At 46.5% G+C, this 15285-nt stretch overlaps 1 protein-coding gene across 3 annotated transcripts in view; it reads left to right on the top strand.

Annotated features, from left to right (window-relative positions):
• The window catches only part of Cradd (CARD and death domain containing adaptor protein), a 170086-nt gene that overhangs the window by 132404 nt on the left and 22397 nt on the right, over positions 1-15285 (top strand). The window lies entirely within an intron of this gene.

Genomic DNA, 15285 nt, shown 5'->3' with positions numbered 1-15285 from the left:
TGTTCTAGGTGCTAAAGGACCTCTATACATGTGATCTAACCCAGGGTAGAAACCAAGGCTATGGTAAAGACCACCAGAGTGCTGGCACCGAGACGCTGCTCCAGCAGGTCAGACACGGCTTCTTAGAGGAAGTAGCATTTAAGCTGAGACTCAAAGTCACACTAAAAACAAATAAAGAAGAATTGGCACATTTGTCAGACACAAGTGTTTATTGTGTGACCATTATGTGCTAGGCACTGCTGAGGTACTTGATCGACTCCGGGAAAGCAGAGAAAGATCTTTGCATGGGTATTGACTGCCTAATTGGTAGAAGGTGATGATGCTCAAAGAGTGTGTGTGTGTGTGTGTGTGTGTGTGTGTGTGTGTGCGTGCTCGTGGTGATGATGACACAGGAATTATGAGATAGTAAGTTATGTAATATGTTCAGAGGAATGTAAAGTGTTATGTAAAAAAAGAAAGAGTGTATAGCAGGGAGTATGATTTCAGTTAGAGGGGTGTCAGATAACCTCTGAGCAGACACTTGGAAGAGTTACCTGTAAGCATCAGCTGGAAAGGGAGCCAGCACAAAGTCCCTCAGTTGGAACATGACTGACATGTGTCTAAAGAACAAGAATGTGACCCGTGTTTAGACAAGAAGCCAAAAACATCACCGAAGGTCAGATCTCCTGGGCCTCATAAGCCACTGGGAGCATTCTGTATTTTCTCTCTAAATACAATGAGTACGTGTTTGGGGGACTCCTGTGGGGTTCTGAGGCAAGGGGTGACATGATGCAGCTTGGGTATTAATAGGATCTCTGGGCTGCCCTGTGGAAAGCAGCTGTCAGGGACTTGAGTCAAAGAAGGAGCGACCCAGGTGTGAGATGAGAGAGGCACTGAGAAGAAATGGCCTCTCCCTGTGCACTCTCCACAGCCCACGCGCTGCCTTCACTTCCCACAGCCCTAAGTCTTTCACGCAGCTTTTATTTTTCCAGCGTTGTTCTAGGGACAACTCAGGCACCGTACTCCAGTGTCCATTTGATACCCTGCCGTATCAACCACAACTGCCATACAGTTGACAGTTGATGGGCTGGCTGATAATGATGGGAGAGAAGCCAGGAAGCATGGCACTGTGGGAAATACAGCCTGTGCAATGAACGGAGCAATAAACGTCTCTGGTAAAAGTATCTATGTCTGTGTCCTTATTATAGAGGATAATTTAGCAGAGCCAACCCAGATTTGATGTTGGTTGTGGAAATGTCTGAGGTTCTGAGGTATCTGAAATCTTACCTTAGGCTGCTACTCTCTGCATCTCTGCTAATGACAAAGCAGAGAGCTACACACTGTTCTCAAATGTGATAGAGTTTCCCCAACAAAAGTGTTAGTCACCACACAGTTTCAATATTATATTGAAATACAAAGAAAAGGAAGGAAGGAAGGAAGGAAGGAAGGAAGGAAGGAAGGAAGGAAGGAAAGGGAAAGAGAATTCTTGGGGCTTGGAGAGAGGGCTCAGGGCTTAGCCCTTGTATCTATTGCCAAGGACTGGTGTTCGATTCTCAGCACTCCTTTGGTGGCTCACAACCACCCATAGCTCCAGTTCCAGGGAATCCCATGCCCTTTTCTGAACGGCACAGGTACCATGTGTCTGTGAAATTTTATATGTATATATGTATGTATGTATGCATGTATGTATACATACAAGTAAAAAGCTCATTCACATAAAATAAAAATTGTTTTAAAACAGAAAAAATCAATTCCTGGAGATCCAGAGAACCATGAGTATAAATCACGGTATAACAGATAGACAGCTTGAGAAATGCCTTCGGAAAAGCAGATATTTATGTTACAGTGATCACGCTTGCTTTTCTTATTTGGTGTTGTACAGGAAGTTATTGATTGAAACCTGTAGGGATACTGTTTCCCCAGTGTTTAGAATGTTAGAAACTTTAATGTTTCTCTGAAATATTTGAGTTGGAATCAATAAAATTGGGTCTTTGAACTTCAAGCTTCACTACGACCCCTTCGGCATGAATGTGATACTTTTTTTTTTTTCTTTTTTTGGTTTTTCGAGACAGGGTTTCTCTGTATAGCCCTGGCTGTCCTGGAACTCACTTTGTAGACCAGGCTGGCCTCGAACTCAGAAATCCGCCTGCCTCTGCCTCCCAAGTGCTGGGATTAAAGGCGTGCGCCACCACGCCCGGCTCTTACTTTTTATCTTCTAAAAGTATATAGTCACTGATCAAGATAAAATTTACGTAGTGAAGCTTTTTGCTTTGTGGCCGTATGGGGCACGTGTAATAGCTACGGCCTCCGTTCTTCCTTCAGAGATGCCAGAGCATCATTATAAATTAAGGCCCAAGATCCAGTGGTACAACCCTTCTGTAGCAGCCCAGACTCCTAAGAGCCACATGGTGAACACAGCCAGAGTCTCTGAGAGGGCACGGGGAGGGGGAGTCAGAACTGTCTAAGGATAAGGAGGCACCTTAGCTGGGTTCCAGTCATCAGCAGATCCTATGCCAGGGAAAGAGGGGCCGCAGGCAGTGCTTGAGGGCCACACTGCTGCTGCCTTTACTGTCTTGAGCTTCTGATGCGTGTGCTAGCTAGAGTGCACTATAGGTTGTTTATTCCTCTTCCATCTAAGTCACTTTCCCTAGAGAGCTCAGTCTTAGTGGTAGAATCAGGGCAGGACCTGAGGACTTTCATAGTCTGGGTTATCTATCAAGTACACAGATAAAGGAGTGGTTATGTTTCCATCAGCATGGAGAGGAAGGGACAAGATTGGCGAATAAGGAACGGGGTGCATTGAGGTCGAATGCCCATGTGCCTACCTGCCAATGAAGGGCTGTGTGTAGTTCATTTTCACCTTCACTGAAAAGAGGAAGAAAGATACAAAGGCAATACCAATCCAAGCATGCCATCCATTCTCTACTGAGTAATAAATCAGTGGGAGAGCACTTGCCTAGCATGCAAAAGGCCCTGGGTTCAATCTTAGCCCAGTATAGTGGTTTATACCCAACACTCCGGAAACTGATGGAAGAGTATTGCCACAAGTTCGAAGCCAGCCTGGGTTGCATAGTGGTTTCTTGGCTAGCTAGGGCTACATAATGCGATTCTATCTGAAATCAAACAACAGCAATGATTCAAAAAAAAAAATATCCTTGCTGTAATTATGTGACAGTAGTGAGGGCAAAGACCACATCTTCTAGTGGCAGCCAAAGATACACATCCTATCATATAACCTCCTGGGCCAACAGTGGAACGAAAGCTGTCCAAGCCCCTTAAAGCAATGGCTGTCAGCAAAGGGCTTTGCTTCTAGGCTGTCCAAATTGCTATGTAATGTGAGCCTTCTAAATTAGCCTCACCCAACTTGTCACGATGCTGAACATTACCCTTCGGGTAAGCTTCGTAAGCCACCTCTTGAAATAGGGACGCTCTGTGCTTCTTTGAAAGCCGGTGTGACTAACATACCAGAAACACTGCGAGAAGAGAGGACGGGAGCAAACCAATGTGCTTTAGAGATGCAGAATTTCGAGGGGGACCTTCAATGAACACATTATTGCTGACTCATGAATCATGACAAGGCAGATTTACTCTGCCTTAGGATGGCAGAGAGTCTATAGTATGCTCGAAGCCATACAAAGTGTCAGGGGTAGCCTTATACAGCAATGGGCCTAAATTGGCCATCCTCACCCAGTCTAATGGCTGCCTTTGTTTCCTGCCCTACTCCTGGACCGTGTTGTGAAGGTTTGTTAAGCAAGGAACAGCTGTGCTAGGTTCAGAATAAAGACAGTCTGAGACCATACCTCAAAGGGATAATGCCGAACTTTGTTGTCTCCAACTAGAATATTTCTAAGTGACTATATGCTATATAGGTTTGAATTTTTGGCTCCTTTTTTTTCTTTTCTTTCTTTTTTCTTTTCTTTTTCCCAGTGTTAGGAGTAGAATCCAAGGCCAGTAGACCTGCAGTGAACTGATGGGCCAGAGCTGAGGAGGGTGGGGGGAGGGTGATACCTAGAGGGGGACCCCCCCTTCTTAAAGGAGAAGGGGAGGGAGGAGTAGAGAGGGGGAGGTTTTGCATGAGGGGGTCCCAGGAGGAGAGGGGGAGATGATATTGGGATATAAAGTGAATAAATAGTCCAAGGCCAAGAATAGAGTCCAATTCTGCCTTCTAGGCACTGAGTTAAAGCCCCAGCCCAGGAACAAGGGCTCCTCTGTTATTGATGCTAGAATAAAGATGCCAGTGGCTCTCTTCTTTGACCTCCCATCTGCTGACATAGTTTTAAGGAAGCCCGAGATTCATAAGCCTGTTCCAGAGACTTTTACTTAGAGAGACAATCCTGGTTCAACTTAAGATTTCTGGACTTTCTGATGGTGCAAAATGCAATACCTGTTGAGTAGAGACTGTTCACATTTTGAACTCAGCTCTTTCCCTGGTCCAGCGATATTGTTCAAATGGTCTCTTGCAGTTCCTGGCGATGGCAGCAGCAAGCGTAGCTCACGGCTAGCCACAGTCACAGGAGGAAACTGACTGACCCTCTGAGCATAGCAGGTTGCTGAGCTGGCACGTTTCATGTGTTAGGGCTATTCAGTGCCTTCTTTGCTGACGGTGGCTTTAATTTAGGATGTACTTATCAGGATATAGCTCCAGTAAGGCGGGCCCGTATGTACATCAATAAATGTGGCTTATGGAGTGATGAGGCAAAGTTTAGTTGTCAGTAGGCTGCCTTTGCCTACAGCTGTAGTTATATCAAGGTGTGGCTGCCCCTGATCCCTGTTACCTTCCAGACCCACGGTGCCTTGCAAACCTCACTCTGGGCTTCTAGCCCGGGGAGAGAAGAAGGGTGACTTAGAGAAGGAAGAAAAGTAATGGAATTCAAAATAAAAGACATGTCCTTGCTACTTTTGTTGTTAGTCCATGCAGCCAAGGTTGGCTTTATGCGCATGTGCCACTGAAGAATCTGCCTGGCTGAACACTAGAGTGTTTTGGGGGGCCGGGTAGTGTAGCTGGACAACCTCCAGCCTTACAGCTGGGTTCCCCAGAGGGTGCAGCACTGTCTTAGTTTTCACAGTACTGTGTGGCCTGAGGCTAGTTACTTGACACCTTAGACCCTCAGATTTTTTTTTTTTTTCACCCAAGAGGCAAGCATAAAATAACACACACCGAGGACTGCCATAAGATTCAGCAAAAGGAGGAGGCATGAGAGCCACCTGGGGAGTTTAGCAGTTTCCTACTGAGCTAGACATAGCTTATACCTTGTGACCCCAAAGTGCTCCCTACCATTTACTCAAATGCTAAAAGCATATGGCCACACAAACACTGACACGAGAATGCCTATAGTAGCTTTATTCACAGTTGCCCAGACTTGGATGCAGCTGAGACACTTCAGTAACTGCATGGAAGAAACCATTGTACGTCTATATTATGGTAAACTGTTTATTCGGCAATAACAGAAACGAACTGGCAATCAATGCAAAGACACGGAGGATATTGATGAAGGCACATGATTGGTACAAGAAGCCAGCCTGAAAGGGCTACCCGCGGTGACCCCCAGCTGATCGACTCTTGAGCTGAGGCTTCATTGCTGTGACAATACCAGAAAGCAGGGTGAAAGTTCAGGGGAGCGGGTTCCCTGGATCCCAATTTCCCATGGTTGGTTGTTCCCATTGCTTTGAGTCTGAGGCAAGGCTGAAGCATTGCGGCAGGCAGCGTGAGCGTGGGGCAGAGGTTGCTTACTTCATGGTACCTAGGAAGGGACATAACACAAGACACATCCTTTATATACCGGCTCCTTATTTCCTCGTCAGTGTACTGAGCCATGAAGTCAGAGCTCAGAGAACCCAATCACTTCCCCGGAACTCCCTATTTCTGATCTCTACTACGTGAAGTGAACAGTGAGATGCTCAACATGTGAGCCTCCAGGAGGCTCATCCTCACGTGCAGAACTGTGGCATTCTGGGAAAAGCAAAACAATAGAAATAATAAAAAGGCTAACAGTTGCCCAGTGTTCAGGAAGAGGGATAGAGGGTGCCTAGGTGAAACCCTGGATGCGTAGAGCAGGGAAGCCATTTCGTGTGACTCTGTAATAGATACAGGGCACTGTTTGTGTCCATACCTACATTGCACAGCACAGAACGTGCCTTTACATGATCTGCGGATCTTAATAAACAAGCCTGCTTTCTGAAAGATTAAATAGGCTAAGCATAGATAGGACAGACCAACTCCCTAGCACACAGTGGTGGTGGGACGATCTATGAGCACAGTTTCTATTTGTGTTACCAAAAATGGCCCCACTGCCCAATGAGAGCTAGCTACCCTTTACGGCCAGAGATGGGCTCAAAGGGGCATAATGTTCTCTCACTGGCCAAGTTAATGATAATCTGTGGCCCAAACCAAGGAAAGCAAACTAGCTTGTGCAGGGATTTTGGATTTGTAGACACTGTGATTTGTAGCTGGTGTGAAGTCTGGGTCTGGACTTGGTTAGTCACCGTGCACTTGCAAAAGACTGCATCTTGAGTTGATTTTTCCCGGATCCAGTACTGTTATGTAAAAAACTCACTTTAATCAAGAAACGGGTCCAATACAGTATTATTATTTGTCTGCTTGAAGTTTCTCCTCTTTTGTTTTGGAGGGCCTTTGTGAATGATGCCTGGTTTTGTTTTGTTTTGTTTTGTTTTGTTTTTGTTGTGTGTGTGTGTGTGTTATTGGTATTTTTATTTTGGCATGGCTTAAATTAATTTGGGAAGAAAAGATAGGTATTATGAATGTGAATGAAATGCTAAATTATGGGAGAGTTCTAAAGCCTTAAAATGGTACACAGAAAACCTCCCAACACCTAATGGATGGAAAGGGTTAAACAGTTACATAAAAAGCAACCTATTTTATAGCTGCAACCCTTCTGCGCCAAACCTTCCAAAGTGACCCCATCCACCAAAACCTTGCATCTGCTGCAGCACCGTGGAAGTTGTCAAGAGCCTACAATAAATAGACTTTGAATTTACAGTGCACTTACTATACATGTAAAGTAATGCAAACGTTACCATCTCTACCTTCTCGCTTGGTAGCTTCTCTTAGCTCATTTCAGAAACATGGGATTATAAGCAATCAGAAAATGCTGGGCCAGAAACTTCCTCTTTCTTCTATGATATACACACTGTCTGTGTGTGGATGTGTACACATGTGTAGGTCAGGAGACACCTTAGGAGTTGGCTCTCTCCTAACAACATGGGGGTCCTAGGTATTGAGCTCAGATTGCCTGGCTGGGTGGCAGGCGCCTTTACCCACTAAGAGCCTCCTTTACACATCAGTGCCTGCACGTTCTCACCCATCCACACTGTGCACGCCTCTGGGAATTCTAATGCCTGCTTCTCTTTCTCTTCTTTCTCTCTTTTCTCTTTCTTTCTTTCTTTCTTTCTTTCTTTCTTTCTTTCTTTCTTTCTTTCTTTCTTTCTTTCTTTCTTTCTCTTTCTTTCTTTCTTTCTTTCCTTTCTTTCTTTCTTTCTTTCTTTCTTTCTTTCTTTCTTTCTTTCTTTCTTTCTTTCTTCCTTCCTTCCTTCCTTCCTTCCTTCCTTCCTTCCTTCCTTCCTTCCTTTCAATGTCTGACCTCTGTCACTATTCTGAGTTGAGTTTTCTGGCTCATCCACAGTGTGATGCATGAAGATCCCAAAGCCCAGAAACCCTCAGTGGTCCAAGTGTCAGCAGAGAGGCTCCCATCCCAAGATGGCATTGAACTGGGGTTCTCAGATATTAAGGAATCACTGGCCTGAGGAGGATGTGTATCAGAGCAGTGTAGGGGGACAAGACGAGCTTAGAGTGGCCCAGGTAAAGTAGAGAAGGTGTTAGAGTCTGGGACAGATGGGTGGCCAGGCCAGCCAGAACCTTCCTTTTCTCCAGATGCTGTTATCCCAGGAGAGGAGCCAACTGGAGCCAGAGATTGCTCTCCAACAAAACACAAATTGAGGGGCAAGGAGACAGTGAAGGGAAAGCGAGGGCAGCGGAATTGGTTGTCATAGCCTGGTGGCCTGAAGAGGTTTCTCCGTGGCTGGCTGAGTCCATGTTGGGGCAGTGCCAGGCATGAAGAGCAAGCCAGGCTTTAGTCCTAGCTGTAGACATCTTGTTCTCCCTGTCATTGAGACGGGATCCAATTTCTCGGCTTGAGCAAATTGTTCCTGCTAAGGATGCAGACTCTGCTAAGGGTCAAGGCCTCCATGGAGTTGACCCGACCTCCCAGTCTGAAGCGAACAATATTGGGGGGAGAGTGATGACTAGACTCTCTGATGCTCCTGAAATACAGAGGGGTCAAATGGGTCCATTGTGACTGTAATGTAACTTGTTTGGGAGAATCTGAGTGTACTTCCCTGTGTCCTCGGGAATCCCAGGATCCTGATCCTACAAGACAGGACATGTTTGTGGGTGGGAAGTGAGGAGGAACATTAGCAGTGAGGAGTGTGAAGGAAGATCTGCTAGGAGGGAGTGTATACAGAGGATGGGATGAGGACCAGAAGCCACCCGCTGACAGCAGTGTTCCCGGGCATCTGGCAGGGAGCAGCCTCCCAGCCCCTGGGGAACTGAAGAGAAGACAGGAGCAGATACAGAGGGGAGCCCTGCTACACAGTACCCCCAAATGTAGTGGGACCCAAAAATTGATGTGAGAGGTGGCTGACTTCTGAACAGCCTCACTGCCACACAAGGTCATAGGGCACACCAAATAAGGCGCCTTCCAGTTTTGATGCTGTGATGGAGAGATGACACCGGCAAAGAGCTGCAACAAGGAACAATTAGCCAATTCATTACATTGACATTTCTGGCCACAAGGCCAGTATTTTACAAAATAAGGCCCTTTCTCTTAATTGGAGTTGTGACAGATAAACGTGTGTTCCCATCTGACTCACGGTGTCCACGTGGCCAGGCCCTATTATCCCCACTTGGCCTGCCCTGTCTGTGTAAGAGGGCTTGTTCTGTGTACCACTCTTGGCATCTCTGTAAAGGATTCAGACGGAGTCAACACAGGGCCTGCTTCCTGTTCTTCAGCCAGAAGAGAAGACTCATTCATATACAGATGGAGAACCGGCAAACATTGCTGGATCAAGAGTGGAGGAAAATAGAGGGAATGGGAGAGGGGTCATCTAAAAACCACAGTTCACATGAGGAAAACCCTAACAAGAACTGTGGATAGCAGTTCAAGTGAGGAGCAGGGATATTCAGTATGAAAGCAGGAGACTAAACAGCTCCACAGACATCACCTGAGATGCTCGGAGAGGCGGCAGGAGGCAGTGTGTGACGTTTCAAAGCACGTCTAAAGGGGCCAGGTTGTCTGGGTTCAACTTCTGGCTGGTACACTTCAGACAGTCTGACCTTGGCGAGTTCCTGCCCATTGTGCTTTAGTTTCTTGCTTAGCAGATTAACGATAACTTGGTGCCTCCCTTTAGATCTTCTATGAGAATTGAGCAGTGATGGTTAGCTGTAACTGCCAGCCTGGGACCCTAAAATCACCTGGGAAGAGAGTCCCAATGAGGAATCATCTTGAGCAGGTTGGCTGTGTAAGAGCAGAGAAAGCTAGCAGAGCACCAGACACGCATGGCATTCTCTCTCTCTGCGCTTGGCTGTTGATGTGATGCGAGGAGTCGCTTCAAGTTCCGACCAGTGACTTCCCTGCAGTGATGGGCTATCATGGATGGAGAGCAAAAGCAAACCCTTTCTCTCTCACGGTTCTTTTAGCCGGGATATCTTACCACACAGCAGAATTGAAAGTCGGACAAGCAAGTGAAGCTGAGACAGAGAGATGTCTGGCAAGGAAAGCAATGCCTTTCTTACTGTGTATAGGGAGGCATATGTGGGCTATACCAGGCAACCAAAGAAGAGCCACCCCTGAAAACCGATCCCCCCAACACAGCGTAACGCCTTTTGTAATTGGTTTCCCCGAAAAGTACTTTTGAAAAGTAATGGGCCAAGAAAACGGCAGAATTAGATGAATTATTTTGTAGCCCAGACCCATGTGGGCTCTGCCTTTCTAGCTGTGTGGTTCACACTTTGACTTCTGCATCCCCTGGGCATCTCCCACCTGACACATTCAAACATACAGTGTCACTCCTATCCTCCCCTCCTGCATGCAGGCTTCTCTGGGTTATTATCACGTGTTGTTTTAGTTAGGGTTTTACTGTTGTGAACAAACACCATGACCAAGGCAAGTCTTATAAAAAAAAAAAAACAACATTTAATTAGGGCTAGCTTACAGGTTCAGAGGTTCAGTCCATTATCATCAAGGTGGGAGCATGGCAGCATCCAGGCTGTCATGGCACAGGCAGAGCTGAGAGTTCTATGTTTTCATCCAAAGGCTGCTAGTGAAAGACTGACTTCCAGGCAACTGGGGTGAGAGTCTTAAGCCCACACCCACAGTGACACACCTATTCCAACCAGGTCACACCTATTCCATCAAGGCCATACCTCCAGATGGTGCCACTCCCTGGTCCAAGAATATACAAACCATCACACATGTGTTTGAGTGCCCATGTGTATGGTACATGTGTGTGTGTGTGTGCCACTCTGTGCATGTGAAAGTCAGGGAACAGCTTCTGTCCTTCTATTGTGGGTGAGATTGAATGCAGATCATCCAATTTGCCCAGATAGCATTTTTTTTTTTTTTTTTTTACTTGCTGAGCCATCCCATTGGCCCAGCCTTCTCCATTTCAGTTCCAGCAGTAGGAATAGCAGTCACCCAGTTACTCAAACTAGAAGCTGGGCAGCCCGAGACTCCTCTTGTCTTGGCCGGCATTTAACCCGTCAGCCTACGTCCATTTCCTTCCTGTATCTTTACACCCTATCTACTTTTCTGTATATCTCCTGCCCCCATCTTGGGTCAACAGTCAATTTTCCCCTGAAGTGACTTTCTAACTGTCCCTCTGGCTCTATCCTTGCCTGACTCAAGGCCAGAAAGCCTGCAAGGAACCACGGAGTAGGAAAACGACATCCATCCCTAACGAGGTTCTCAGTCCTGGGTCCAAGCGCAAAGCTCTGCGCAGACATCCTTGGGCTTTGCTGGTTCAGCCGCATGCACTGGCACCCCCTTTCCAGTTCACTCTCCACTCACTCTCTGTTACAGACAGAATCGTGTTTGCCACCTAGAAACTGGGCCATGCCTCTTGTTCCAGTCCAACCCTCATTGCCGGTCTTCCGAGGTTTTCTGTGCCCTTGAGCTCCAAAGCAGATCCCAGCCTCGTCCTGTCTGCAGTTCCGCGCAATGTCTTTTCTGGCTCCGTTCATTATCAAATCCACATTAATCAGGGCAGCAGTTTTGCTTCGAAAACATGCTCTGGAGCAGATCACAGAATGTAAGCTCCTAAAGAAAGCTCAGAGGCATGGCCTAGTGCCGAGGCCACAGATTGAACCCTTAGGCTGCAGCGAGTCTGTACACAACATTTTGCTTGGCTTACATAGCATACTTAAATGTGTGTGAGTTTGTTTGTTTTTTTAATTCATTGACATTATGTAAAACTAAGAGATTTTAGCCAACGATGGAAGTGCATGTCCATTATCCTGGCACTTGGGAGGTAGAGGCAGGAAGACGTGATCGTGACCAGCTTTGGTATATAGGAAGGCCAAGACCAGTTATGTGAAGCTCTATCTCAAACAAAACAAAACAAATCAAAAAACCCAAACAAACAAACAAACAAACAAAACCCTAAACATAACCAAACAAACACAAAATCCAGAGAGATTTTTTTCCTAACGTACAAATCTGTGGCTTTCTTCTCAAAGATGCAATGTGGAGATATTGGATGCCTCTTGAGGAGCTACTGTTAGCTCCTCCCAAGCAGCAACTGACCCTAAGTGAGACGTGTCTTTACGGGTCCCCTCAACCCATGTGGATCCACATTTACACTAGCTTATACTCTTTACTACTCCATTGGAGATATTTGCACTTGCAGTTTTGGAGCTCATTCAACTCTTTCATTTTACAGATGTGAAAGGTGAGCCCGGAAGGTGTCACGCCTATCCCTCGGTCATGTCTCCTAACTCCTGAGTTTCTTAGCTTGGTACTGAACACAATATACAGCTTGGTTTGATAGTCTCCCCACTGCACCTGCCAGCTAACATGCCCTCCAGTTGTTCTTGTTTGTATTTGTAGCCCCATGGAAGCTAGACCCTATGCTCTGGAAGGTCAAGATGACATTCTAAGAATTCACTACCCTTACTTTGTAGAAGACTATAGCCCAAGTACACAGGGTGACAAAACAGGAGGATTAAATGGGACAGGCAAGGTAAATCTGGACTCTGGACTCCAGACTCCTCCTGTGTTACTGGAGGAAGGTAGGGGAGAGAGCTTAGCTGTTCTCATCCCATTGACATGCACTTGAATATATAGACAGCTAGGAGTCAGTGGAAGAAGGGTGAAGTTTTGGTGTCTGTACCAATATTGTTACCCCTTCCCCCAGTACAATTACTGTGGACTGTGTCATTGCTAAGCAAAAGGAAAACTTGAAATTTTCGTTAATGAACAATGGCCTTGGCCAATCAAAAGGAGTTGAGGGACCTGTGTCGCAGACCCTAGAATCTTATGAAAACTTCCTCCTGGGTCCTTTAGTGAAGGAGACTACATTCACCCTTGGGGAAGCTAACCTCAGTGACTACGGGACCCTCCTAGCTACCGAGTCATTTTTGTGTCCCGTGGAACCATCACTATGCCTCTAAAGGACAGATGCACTGATTACTTTCCTGCCGCTGTGATAAAACACACTGATCAAAAGCAACTTTAGAAGGAACGGGTTAATTTTGATTTGTAGTTTCAGAGGGTTAGAGCCCATCATGGCAGGTTATACAACAGAAACAGGAAGCCAGCCAATCACAGGCTTACACATACACAGGAAGTAGAGAGTGACTTAAGTGGGGTATAACCTCAGGGCCCTCCCCCAGTGACACACTTCCTCTGGCAAGGTTCCACCTCCTAGATGCTCCATAACCTCCCCCAAACACTGTCACCAGCTGGTGACCAACTGTTAACCCGTGTGCCTATGTGAGATATCTCTCTCATTGAAGCCACCACACAAGCTTACCCCATGTCATGATTGGCTCTAGACTTTATCTGCCCTGGCAACCATAAGCTTCTGTATAAGCTGCAGGGAGGCGGGGCATCTGTGAGGAAGAAAGGTATGATGGGACAGGTTACAAAAGAGAAACAATGGGTGGATGGATACATGACCGGCATTCGCCCTCTGGGGTCTGTTTTATTAGACCGTTCTCCTTTTCCTTGACCATTGGAAACCTGAAATGCCTAGTGATGCTAAATGGCACCTCCTTTCTTGGTATTTAAGGGTATCCAAGACCTCCTGAGTCATACATAGTCTCTCTAGCGATTAAATAAATGTGACTAGACTATTGTATCAATGAGAGAATTGTGGGATCAGGGAGCAAGGTAGGTGAGTGGGCAAAGCACTTAGCATTGCAGCCATGAGCACCTGAGCTTCACGTCTAGAACCCAGATTAAAGAGCTGGCTGTGGTGGTGTGTGCTCATAGTCAGTCCTTACACAGGGCAGGTGCAGGCAGGCAGATTCCCAGGGCTTACCGGCTACCCAGCCTTACCTAATTGGTGAATCCCAGGCTAGTGAGAGACCCTGTCTCAAAACCAAGGTGGACAGAACCTAAGGAACAATGCATGAAGTTGTCCTGTGGCCTGCATAAACTCATGCATGTACACACACATGCACTTGTGTGCACACATATACATCCACACACTCATGCATGCATGCATACACACACTTGCATGCACACACATACACACACACAAGCATATGGGGACAGGGAAGGAGAGGGGAACAAGAAGAAGGAGAGAAATATGTTGTTCAGGAGCAGGCGTGGATGTAGAATCAAATTCTCTTTCAAACTTGTGAGTCATTGCTCAGAAATGACAGTCCGATTTATGATGCAGGGATGTCATCTCCTGCTGACAGTCAACTAATGAGGGTGGTGATTTATGCTACGAAAGGGACTTGTATGACTAGGCTCACATTGTTGCTATGAATTTCTGGGATCCCGGGGACCTTTATCTGTTTTCCACTTTAAAAAGTATACCAAAAAAGTATGCAGTCAGTCAGTAACTCACGCCATCCTCTTGCACTCCTTACCCACAGACAGACAATAGTAACTTTTTAAATTGCTTCTATCAGTGGAGACACAAACCACTTTTCTCCTCCTCCTCCTCCTCCTCTTCCTCCTCCTCCTCCTCCTTCTTCTTCTTCAAAGAATTCCCTGCCACTGAATTATTTCAGCCAAAGAGTGTTGGCTCCTATTAATCCCTCTGCAGCTCAGGCTTTGTTTGTTTGGAGTGTGAATCCATTGCTGCTCTGGGCTCTCCCTATCCTTTTAGAAGTGAGGGCTCTTCCCTTGTAAGGCTATGGCTCATGCAGAAGTGGCCATAATGACTGAGCCAAGAGTAGAGGAAGACTCCAAGGAGCTCATGGAGGTGGGGTGGGCAGTAGGGAGTAGTTGGAGGCCAGAGAAGAAGAGCTTTCAGAATAGACTCACTCCAAGAGCTCACATTGGAAAAAGGCAGCAGCAGGCTCGGGGCCGTTGTCAAGCACCACACTGGAGCGCCCACAGTCAGAGCAGCTTGAGAACGACTGTAGTCACAGCAAAGCTGTGGAGGACACTGTGACCCAAGCTGACACAGTAATGAAATAGGTGGCATTTCCCCCACTGAGTGGAAAGTTGCTTTTCACCGTGTTCCAAAACACTGGCTCAATTGTGTGCGTGCTTGGTTGTGTTTGTGATGCTCAGCATCGCTGTTTCCTGGAAACCCTCCCTGGAGTGCATGGCCATATTCACTCTCCTCCCCCAACCCCCAGCCCTTCCTCCCCCCACGCTCACCCCCACTTCACCTCTGGGCTGCAGTCGGGACACGCCCCTTTCTCATGCTTCCAGCGATTGATTGCGCAGAACATGAAACCAAAAGCAGATGGGACAAATGTAGAACGGCTGTTGTTCTCCATCTCTGTAATTTCCTAAGTCTGATAGCGTGTTAATCTCCTAACCATACAAGCTGCTTCTGTGCTCCTTGGGACATCTACACAGAAATACTGCCAGGAAACACACTAAAAGAATATGACGGGATTTTCCATTTTGTTTCTCCCTTCTCCTCCTCTTCATCCTCCTCCTCTTCATCCTCCTCCTCTTCCTTTTTACCTTCTTCAAGTACCATGCTGTTGGGGCAGGAAATTAAATACAATGCTTTGAAGTTTGTACTTTTCAGAGTTTCTGTTAACTGATCTCTGTGGATCTGACCATGCTTCCCAGCTCACAGTGGGGTTACATCTTGGCA

This window comes from Mus caroli, unplaced genomic scaffold (genome assembly GCF_978045245.1).
Source record: "Mus caroli unplaced genomic scaffold, Mus_caroli_1 scaffold_9, whole genome shotgun sequence".
Lineage (NCBI taxonomy): Eukaryota > Metazoa > Chordata > Mammalia > Rodentia > Muridae > Mus > Mus caroli.
This window is presented reverse-complemented; position numbering and strand designations above follow the sequence as displayed.